Source organism: Aethalodelphis obliquidens, unplaced genomic scaffold (genome assembly GCF_003676395.1).
Source record: "Aethalodelphis obliquidens isolate GAN/ISIS:26980383/991018 unplaced genomic scaffold, ASM367639v1 scaffold7, whole genome shotgun sequence".
NCBI lineage: Eukaryota > Metazoa > Chordata > Mammalia > Artiodactyla > Delphinidae > Aethalodelphis > Aethalodelphis obliquidens.
This window is the reverse complement of record NW_020837951.1, coordinates 66954246-66965143: the sequence shown is the minus strand read 5'-3', so window position 1 is coordinate 66965143 and position 10898 is coordinate 66954246. Positions and strand designations below refer to the sequence as shown.

Sequence of the window (10898 nt, the reverse complement as noted above, 5' to 3'; positions counted from 1 at the left end):
ATGTATCATACATTCTTTTTTCTTCCTTACAGGTACCTATGATTAACGGCTCATCTTACAACTAAAGGTAACTCGGATTGATAAAATAATTTTGTATTATATCCATATTCCATACTTCATTATTATGACTACAAAATTAGTGTGTACTGTGGAGCTAAGTAGTGACTTGATTACATTTTTTCTTCTATAATTTTTCACCTACACTGAAATAATTGTCCAATTGTTTTTAACCTATACCTAATTTATCCTGAACATCTATAAAATGCCTATCAATATAATTTCCTACATGGCCCCAAACTATCAAGTAATCCTTAGTTTAATATTTTTGTAAATTTCCCTCTGGAACCCTGTACACCTTACTGTCATCTGGGCTGGGTGCTCTAGGTTTGGGTTCAGCTGTCATCCTGGGACTTTTCTCGCTTTCATCTTAAAAGTTTCCTTTGCCTTTCTCCTGTATTGAGTCATCTGCTCACAGGATCTCATGTCTTGTTTTGTGGTCCACACCCACTAATAGCTCCCTTAGAAATCATTTTCACTTAGACTTTTGAAAGCATTGTTCCACTGTTTTCTAGTTTCTAATACTGCTGATGAGAAGACGGATACAATTCTGATTCCTAGTTCTCTGGAATATTGTAAGATTGCCCCAATTTCCCTGAGATTTTGAAATTTCACCAGTTAGTATGCTTTGGTGTGGATCTTCTTTTTTTTTCACTTTACAGGCTCTAGATTTGTGTTACTCTCTGGCTCTTATCGGCCTGGCCCTTCATCCCTAGTTTTGCAGCTTCCAGTCAGTCACCTGTGACCCTTGAAGATTCTCACACCAACGCTCTGCTTCATCACTCAGGTTCGTCAGCCTCAGCTTTCAGCCAATTTTGATGCAAGCTAAGAATTGCATGTTTGAAAATAGTGAGTGTGTACCTCAGTCCCATGATCGTCGTCCCCAGACACAGCACGGCAGGACTCAGAACTAAGCCAGTGTCTTCAGTTCTGTCTCTGAGATTCGTGTTCTCATCTGTGGCAGTCAGAACTCCTACGTTCAATTCTAAGCAACAGCAGAGACTATTAATACCTTTATCTACTCAGCAACATTTCAACTGATGATAGTAGTAGTTGTTTTATGGCATTTGTTGAAAACCTAACTAATTTGAGACATACCAGATGATTTTTACCAAGTCCTTTTCTCAACCAATGCAGAAGATACAGACTGACACACTGAGGAGGAAAAAGCGCAAATGTATACAGTAAAAACTACATGAAGAGGCAGAATAGTGGGGTGGCTCAGAGGCCAGGCACTGTCTTCAGATTTCCTCGGTTTGAGCTCTGTTTCTCACGTTTACTAGCTGCAGGATATTATGAAATTCACCTCACTCCTTTCAGCCTCAGTTTCCTCACCTGCCACATGGTGGTAATAACAGTGCTTATGTCATGCAGTTATGGTAAGGACTAAATGAGGTAAGTATACATGTTGCCGCAGAAATGGCAGCTATGATACTACTGTCCTCGGCTGGCACTAATTCTGTGACTGAGCAAAGTGCTTACCCCAAGTCTTGTTTTTCATTTGGAAAATGAGGATACTTAGAAAATGAGGATACCTATGCTTGCCTCATAGGGTGATTCTGAAGAACAAATGGTTAAGTGATATTAAAGTACTGCTCAGTACCTGCACACTAAGTACTTAAGAAAAGTTAGTTAGCTACACACACACATGCTACTCTTTATCAAATACTTTGAGCTGACCTACCCAGGCCAGAGACAGTACCTCTGAGTCAAAATTCAGTGCCTAGTGCCCCATGGTTACTGCTACCAGATTCAGAGTAGCTCCACCCACCTTTTATTTTGGACATGAGCCCTCCTGTCACCTGATTTTTTTCCCTGGCATCCCTTTCAATTAAAAAAGAAGAATCTGTCCTCTCGATGACTCATGGGCTGTATTTCTTTATTTTTCCACTGCACCAGCCTTTGGCTCTGTTGGTATTTGGTCTCTCCTTTCCTGCATGTAAGTACCTGCTCTTCTCCATGCCCTTACTTTAATTCTAGCCTCCCTAGAGTTTCCTTTTCATTCTAATCACTGCCTTCATCCCACTTGTTTAAGCCACTTTCTTCCCTCCCCTGGGAGCATATCCCAGCACCAAGAACCTGCGCCTGGTTGTAGCAGACTCCAATTGAGAAATGATGGGTTAGCTGAATGGAGACTAATTCAAACCTGCAGGTCTCTTTTTATGATGCTACTTTATCATCCCACGTGAAAGAAAAAGGTAAAAGAGGAAGTGGAACTGAATGATAAATGCAGCCAATAAAACAATAGCCTCAAGTCCCCTGCTCCAAAAGGACACCAAATGACCCCCAAAAGACTTTTACTGAGGTTCAAAGAGTTCCCATTTCTGAAATACTAGGTACAATATTTTTTAACAGAGTAAATAGAGCCCAAGAGATAGTAAGTCTTTTAAACACTTCTCTCCCTTCCCCTTCAGTTAAGAGAAGCCAACTTAATATATTTTTCTTCCAATTGAGCCCAGGGGACCCCATTCACTACTGTGGGGCTATAAAAGGTATTTGGGGGTCTAACCAACAGCAGAAGACAGATGGCAGGCTCTGCGGCAATCACAGGTTCATCTGAGGGGTGCTTATTAAGCCCGTTCCCTCTTCCAGAGTCTTCTGACACACATCCCTTTTGAATCTGACCCCTTTCATTTTCGTGTGGCAACTTGCAGCTCATGATGCCTTGGGGCGAGTTATAATAAGTTCATGTCCGAGATTACACATCTGATATTTATAAAAACACAAATACTCCAGACCTTTCTCCAGGCAGGAAATGACAAATCTTTGGTAAGCTATTTTCAGGACTTAAAAAAAGAGGAAAAAGAAAGAAGTTGGTGATGAACTAACCGTTGAGAGTACAACGATGTTGCCTTACTGCATATTGAAACCAGTCCCTTCTAACAAAAATGCCAAAAGCCATTATCTGTACAATTTAATACTGTGCAGTAAGTCCTTGGCAATCCCCAGTAATCTGCAGCATTACATAGTACTGCACCGGACGGGACATGAGATAATACGGAATGACTTAATTAGACTTGGGGATGCCGGCATATCGTGACTCTGTAAGTCCAACTTCGTTATTTCTCAATGACTTCCAGTTGGAAAATATGATCTTAGGTGATAACATTTCCTTAACTTTTATGTATCTCCTTTTATTACATCAGAGGATCGTGGTGGTGCTGGAGGTGGTGGCCAGTGGCAGTTCTGGTATGTTTTCTTTTGAAAAGTACTCAACTTTAGCGTTTGCCAGAAAGCATTATTTAAACCCCAGAGATACAAAGTCTCCCAAAGCAATGCTGCATTTTTAGTGTTAAAAGCACAGATTTTTAATCACATTTACCTCTAGTATGAATGGGAGAAACAAAGACAGAGCTTCACTGTGCTATCTTGGTATGTGATCACCTTTTGTAAAATGCTCAGTCTTGCCTCTGTGAAGCCAAGCTATTCAGAACCAGCTATTTCAGCAAAAGGTTTTAAGTTGATAAAATACATGACTAAGAACCATAATTCCTTGTGCTATTACTTTAAAAATAAATTTAATTCTTTTTTCTATTTTTATTTTGAAGATTTCAAACATATAGAAAAGTTGAAAGAATCATGTATCATTACATTAAGATTTTTCCATATGCACTTTATTTAAATGTATCTGCATCCATGTATTGATATGTATCAAACATGTAAATACGTATTAAACACCATCATCACATCTAACGCAAATGACAATAATTCCCTAATTTCATCTACTATCTAGCTCATAATAAATTTTTCTTAATTGTTATCCAAATATTTGTTGGTTTGTTTTTACATAGCTGGTTTATTTGAACCAGAATCCAATCAAAGTTCACATTTGCTTTTGGTTGTTATGTTCCTATAGTTTCTTTTAATTTAGAACAGTCCTCACAGATGTTTTGTTAATTTGTTTGGTTTTTAAAGATCTTGACTTTCTCAAGACAGTGACATTAGTGACATTGAGTACAATCATTTAATTAAGGTATAATGGACTGATCTCCCCATGGTAAGTACATTTCCCCTTTTTGTTATTACATTTAAAAATCTGTATCTATTTTGATTATTAATTATTAAATTAATTATTTAAATTATTAATATATTGTGTATAAATCATTACCAAGGGCTTCCCTGGTGGCGCAGTGGTTGAGAGTCCGCCTGCTAATGCAGGGGACACGGGTTCGTGCCCCGGTTCGGGAAGATCCCACATGCCGCGGAGCGGCTGGGCCCGTGAGCCATGGCCGCTAAGCCTGCGCGTCCAGAGCCTGTGCTCCGCAGCGGGAGAGGCCACAACAGTGAGAGGTCCGCTTACCGCAAAAAAAAAAAAAAAATCATTACCAATTTATCTTGCTCGACAATTTTTAACCTCACATCCATGGATAAGCTTGGAGGATGTACATGAAATCTTTAAAATTGCTTGCAAAGTGTTATGTATATACTTATGCCTAGGGAATATGAAATTCATGCAATTTTCAAAGGGGATAAAGACACAAAAGTGACTAAGAACAATGGTTGCAGGTCAGTGTCTTCATCCTTGAATTATGTTGTAATGCCACCCATTTTGCCGTCTCCTTACTCTGGCAAGTTGGTGCTCCCTACACTGACTGGAACCTCTCAATAAAGCTAATGATTTACTGACATGTGGACTCACTGTCACAATTAATGAACTCATCACTTTGGGACCATAAAGCTGTACGACCCATTCCTATTATGACCATGATATATACTAAAACATATAGGTTGATACTTTACAAAGACATTTTAAAAGCTTTATTGAAACAGCAACATGGCACGCAGGTGTAGCAAGGGGAAATAGGAGGAGGGAGTCCATGAGAGGAGGGGAGACGGGAGAGGGAGAGGCAGCCAAATACTGTGATCTAAGCTGATCTCAGTAGTGATAAAAGGAAGGGAGATGTAGAGAAGGCAGAAGAAGGAAGGGGAGAAGGGGAGGAGGGAAGAGAAGGGCACAGAAATCTATCAAATACAAGCAAGTGAGAAGCAGCGCGGCAGGCCTTCTCCTCTTACAACCCATGTGGATTCCCATAAAACACTTGCTTAGTCACCCTCCTCTTATCATTAGTCTTCCATTGGGTCTTATTTATTATCATGTGACTTTACTGTGCAAAGTTCTGCTCTTGGGGTGTGGGAGAAGGGGGTGCAGGGCTCAGTTCAGATCCCCCTCTGGATCCCACTGAATGTTCCTGGGCCGGTTCACTAGAAAGGCCTCAAACATTCCCACAGGCTTCTCCCTCCCCAGTAAGTCCAAGATGGGCCCAGCCTTCCAGTAGGTACCACCAGGAGAGCCACCACCAGACTATGCGTCTCCTGTATGCAAATGTGGAGAAAGGCGACCTATCAGGGCAGATGAATTGGACGAAGGAACCCACTCTGGGCAGACAGTCCCACTGGTTCTCAGTTTGGCCACCAGAGCCCAGCAGGATCTTGGCTCTCCTCACCCTGGTGACTGGGCACCATTACACCATTACTGTTACTTTAGCCTACCAAGCGAAAGACCCCAATAAGTAGATTCAGGGAAAACAATTCAAGGAAGAACTTCTCTTTCCTCTGTTTCCAACATTAGAGGAAACCTGAAGAATCCAGGCTTATAAACATACTCCTGCTAAGTATCCCACTCCACTAATAAAGTGGAGTCTTTTTGACTTTAAGAAAAAACACTGGGATTCAGATGATTCGGGGCGTGAAATTTCAGGTTGGCCATTACAGGTATTTCATTTACATTGGTTCATTTATCCCCAATAATGCCTCTGTGTTTTATAATGAAAACCTCAGCACAGGAACTCTTTCTGTTTGCCCATGCATCTGGGTAACAACTTAGATTCATGGTTCTGAGTCTGGGAACTGATTTTTCCTATTAGCTTTAGGAAATATTTTCCCCGTTATTTCAAGTTTAGCACAGTTTGACGTAGCTATTACAGTATATCAGCCCCTCCTCCACTCTACCCCCAACCCATTTTTGGACGATTAGAAGCACCGTATTCCTTATTTAGTACCTGCAAACCTTTCCATTGTAGGGTCTATATATGTAACTCTTGCAGTGTCTAGAACTAAGACCCACTCTTTGGGCAGAAGGTAATGCATCCTGACAGTAACTAGTTAAGCAGAAATTATTTTCCTTCCTGTATGGGGCCAGGGCCCGTGTTACAATCCTGCAGAGGGGAAGAATGACCAAAGACCACATGAGGTTCTCAGAATCTGATTTTCCCCATGATTCTTCATTTGCTCACTCTGGCACAGCCTGAGACAAACCGTGAGGACAGCAGAGTTCATCTTCTTAGCCACCGAGCTCTTTATGTGTGACTTTCAGTATTTTCCTCTGAGCCAGGAACCTGGGGTCCCCTTGTTAACAGGAGCCCCATTGCACTGGGCTGGCCCAGGCAACTTCCTCTTTAAGATCATGGCTGCCTGTCTAATCAGTTAACGTGGTTTTACAAGTTAACTAGTCTCTAGTTAAATACATCTGCCTCCACTGTGGTAGATACTACAGGTTTTCTAGACTAGGAGACTGTAAACTACAGCCTGTGGACCAAGTCCAGCTTACAGCTTGTTTCTTGTTTTTTAATAAAGTTTTGTTGGGACACCTGTTTATTTACAAACTGTGGCTGCTTATGTACCACAGTGTGATGAGCAGGATGGGCAGTTGTGTCAGAGACCGCATCCCATGGCCTATAAAGCCTGAAATATCTACTTTCTTGCCTTTTACAGAAAAAATCTGCCAACCAACCCTGATCAATATAACAGCTATTCCTTTCTTCCTTTTTGATGTACAGAACCCAAGCCATCTGGCATTTTGTTACTTCCGATTGATTCCATCCTCACCGGTATATCCTCCTTATGAATATATCTGGGTACTGCCTGCCATATCCCAACTCAAAGGAGTGATTCCAGTGGTAGAAACTATAGGCAACTTCTAAGGCTGGCGTGATAACATGATAACCTGCTGCCTGCTGGCTATGCACACTTGTGAACCTCTCCACTGTGAGTGTGATCTGGCCCCAGTTTCTGAATGTCATTTGCATTCAATACACTAAGAATCCATGGGATAGTTATTTCCTGTTTCCATTTTTTGCAGAATGATGAAGTGGGAGACGTTGACTCTGGGGTCAGAAAGACCTGAATTGTATTCCAGGCTCAGTAACTTTCTGGCTGTGTGACTTTTGGCTAGTTATTAACCTCTCTGGGGCACAGTCTGCTCATCCCTAAAGAAAGTGCTCAGTATGTAATTGTGCCATGTTTGAGGAAGGATGTGAAAAAGGAAGGTGTCAACTTTTTACAAAGTTTCTGAGAGATAAAAATGAGCTGTTAGGAGGAAATGTCTGGCATTTAGTACTCCCTCAATAAATACTCTTTTTCTTCTTTTCCCAGCTGGTTATACTCTAATCCTGACACCTCCAATTCCTCAATAACTACGACTGGCCTTGAATCCCGAAGACTGAGAACTTGCCTGCTACCCTGGTTTCCTATTGACTGCTTTGCTTACCATTTGATCATACTGCTCTGCAACCTATTTATTTCAGGGAATTCTAGCCTCCAAGATGGCAAGCCGGGCCAGACCTCTGCTCATTACCTGCTGTTCACGGGCTCTAGCCCTGCCCGGGATATGAACTTCATCTGAACTTTCTAGTTAATGGTTCTTGGGGAGTTATCTGAAGCTTCCTTTAGGGACTGATCATCCAAATCCAGATCTTTCTTGGGATTAATATCCCATTTATCAAATGACTAGTTCCTGACTTGGGTAATGTGCCAGTGCCCACTACTAGCTTGAACCAGCCTGTTCCAAGCCCTGCTTCTGAGTCTCAGTCCTACTGTTCTCTTCCATTTGTTCCAGTTTCCCCGGGCCCACAACCCACCCCACACAATTCTTATTATCTTATGTATATGATTCTTGAAATATGGATGTGAGATCTTGTATGATCAACATTTATTGGCTGTAAAGAGTAAAGGCACATCCTTGTATGAAGGGGCGGAATCTCACCTAAAAGATAAAGTCATTCTTAGTATCTACAGGTATGTGTTTTGGATTATGGAAGAGAATTTAAAGAGATTCCCTTGGAGATGGAAGTGTCTGTGTGTCTGTGTATGTCAGAGGATGGGGGGGTTGTCTTTTGGCTTTGAGCCTAATAGTGGCAAGAATCCAGTAGACAGCTCCTCAGTTGTGGGTATAAAGACAGGAAACAAAGAGTCCACATAAGGTGCTTATAAGACGGTTCAAGCTCCTTGGGGCTGGAGTAGATATTTCAAGATAGCGGGTTGGAAAAGAGAGTCCCTAGGATCCATACTCGCTGCTATACCTTCACCTAGAGCAGTGTCTGGCATATTATAGGTGCTTAGTAAATATTTGTTGAGCAAATGAATGAATGATAGCATAACAGCCTCTAGTTTTTAAGCTGGCTTCTGCTACCTGAGGAACAGATGGCAGAAGGGTCTTGATATGGAAGGGCCTTGACTTGTTCAGGTATAAATATGAAATCAGTTTTCATTTTCCATTAATTACTCCCAATGGGTATAGAGCTTCATTCCAGGTCCTAGAGTTTAATCTGTTTCATTTTAGAACTTGAGTCTCATATTTAATTCCAAGCTCTGTTCTTCTCCTCTTGCTCACTTCCCCTATAGCCCTGGCTAGATGACTTGGGGTAAAATCTGATCTCTCATCCAATTCACAAATCAACTTTTGACCCCATGCTCTTATTACCCTATGATGGAGTAGGATGAAGGGAAAACACTGCCTGTGATGACTTTGTTGTTGTCATTACTGGGTCTAACACTGAATGGCACAGGATCTACGTATGTGGCTGACTTCTGAATCCTAATTCTTTTTGTGGGGTACATGCCTTAGTTTAGGGAGAAGATCCTACTGTGGCCTTTTGCTCCACAGTTCCTTTATGAGAGATCCATCTTAGGCTTGAGCTCTTCCTTACCCTATCTCAAGCCTCTACCATGGCTAGTAGCTTGGGAAGGGGGATGGCATGGGAAAGAGATTCTTACAAGATGGCTCAAGCCTAGCCATCTTCTTTGGTGTCCATATGATCTATGGTGAACTCAGCCTCAACACATCAAACTGTGTGAATGCAGGACTCCTCTTGGCTGTCATTTACCACAGTTTTGCCATCTTGCTCTTGCTACTTTCTCCACCCTGCTGCAGCACCAGGCAAACCCAGTTCTCTGGCAGAGCAACTTTTGAGAAAGAGATCAACTCTACTCCCTGACACAATAGGCAAATCAAGCAGTGATTCTATTTAAATGTATGACTTAATGAGATCTAACCACCACAGGGCTCATCATGGAACTAGTGATGCCACCATTTTCCTTTACACTTAAAGTCATGTTCATTATAGAAAATAAAATGAAATATAGGGCTTCCCTGGTGTGTGCCAGGGTGGTTAAGAATTCGTCTGCCATTGCAGGTTACACAAGTTCGAGCCCTGGTCTGGGAAGATCCCACGTGCCGCGGAGCAACTAAGCCTGTGCGCCACAACTACTGAGCCTGCGCGCTCTAGAGCCCGCGAGCCACAACTACTGAGCTTGCATGCTACAATTACTGAAGCCCGCGTGCCTAGAGCCCGCGCTCTACAACAAGAGAAGCCACTGCAATGAGAAGCCCGCGCACCGCAACGAAGAGTAGCCCCTGCTCGCTGCAACTAGAGAAAGCCCGCGAGCAGCAACGAAGACCCCACGCAGCCAAAAATACATTAAAAAAAAAAAAAAGAAATATAGGTAAAGAACAACAGCAAAAATCACCTATAAACTCAGTATCTAGAATAACCTTTGATATATGGACTTCCACATTGTTTTTACAATGTATCTATATGAAATTTAAAAAGTAGGAGAATGGTGGAACTATATTGCTTTGTGCCCTGCTTTGCTCATATAGTAATAAAAACACATCTACTACTCTATACCATTACTTATGCTGGCAACATGGCATTTCATTTTATAGATACACTGAAAACCTTATTGTAGGACATTTGGGTTCTGTCCAACTTTCCACTGTTACAAATATTGCTTTAGTAAGTATGTCTGTACTTGTAATTTTGGTCCCATTTCTAATTATTCTTTAGGATAATTCTTGGAAATATAATAGCTAGGTCAAAGGATATTTACAATTTAAAGTTTGATCAAAGGGTATCCATCTTTGTAAGGCTATAGCCAAAACACCCTTCAGAAAGCGTGTCAAAATTTTGTACAGCAGTTCCTCTTACCTACATTCTCATCCAAGAGTAGGTATTTTTTTCTTTTTCTTTTCTGTCTAGTGAGTATCTAAGAGTATCAAGGAAAGGATAAGCTTATTTTACTTCTCTTTATAAAGTAGGTGTAAGTCCAGCCTCTGGGAATGGTCAGTGCAATGAACCTGGGCAATTTCTCTCGGGGGAAAACAAGTATAAAACTGGATAAGATTATTCAATACAGCTATTTTAGGGAGTGGAAATAGACAAAAGTTGGCAACAGTTTGAAAAGTGTTTATTCATGAAAAACGGCTACTGTATTTGATTAAAAACTGTGAATTTATAGCCTTCTTGCTTCTGAGTGTTTCCATCCCCTTCAAGCTTGGGTGGCAAAAATCTACACCTTTACCAGTTGAAGATGATGGACTTGAGTTGGAGCAGGGGACAGAGTAGCTAGAAATTTAAGGGAGAAAGGATTTTAGAAGTGAAAGAACTATAGAAGTGTTGTGATGATAAATTCTCCATACACCCCTGTATGACGGCTAACCCATACATGCCTGACAAAAGAACACATACGAATATCCTGTGTCATTATGTCCTTGACCCCCACACAGCTTAATAGCAACAATGGAAACTTTACTGGCTTGACTATCTTAATATAGCCTATGTCCA

The 10898-nt window shown here is 41.4% G+C and overlaps 1 long non-coding RNA gene across 1 annotated transcript; it reads left to right on the top strand.

Annotated features, from left to right (window-relative positions):
* Nucleotides 1-2924: 2924 nt before the first annotated feature.
* On the top strand, nucleotides 2925-9518 carry LOC113620253 (uncharacterized). The gene is made up of 3 exons (XR_003432705.1): nucleotides 2925-3101; nucleotides 3204-3246; nucleotides 9468-9518. It is a non-coding gene; the product is annotated as an uncharacterized LOC113620253 (long non-coding RNA).
* The last annotated feature ends 1380 nt before the right edge of the window (nucleotides 9519-10898 follow it).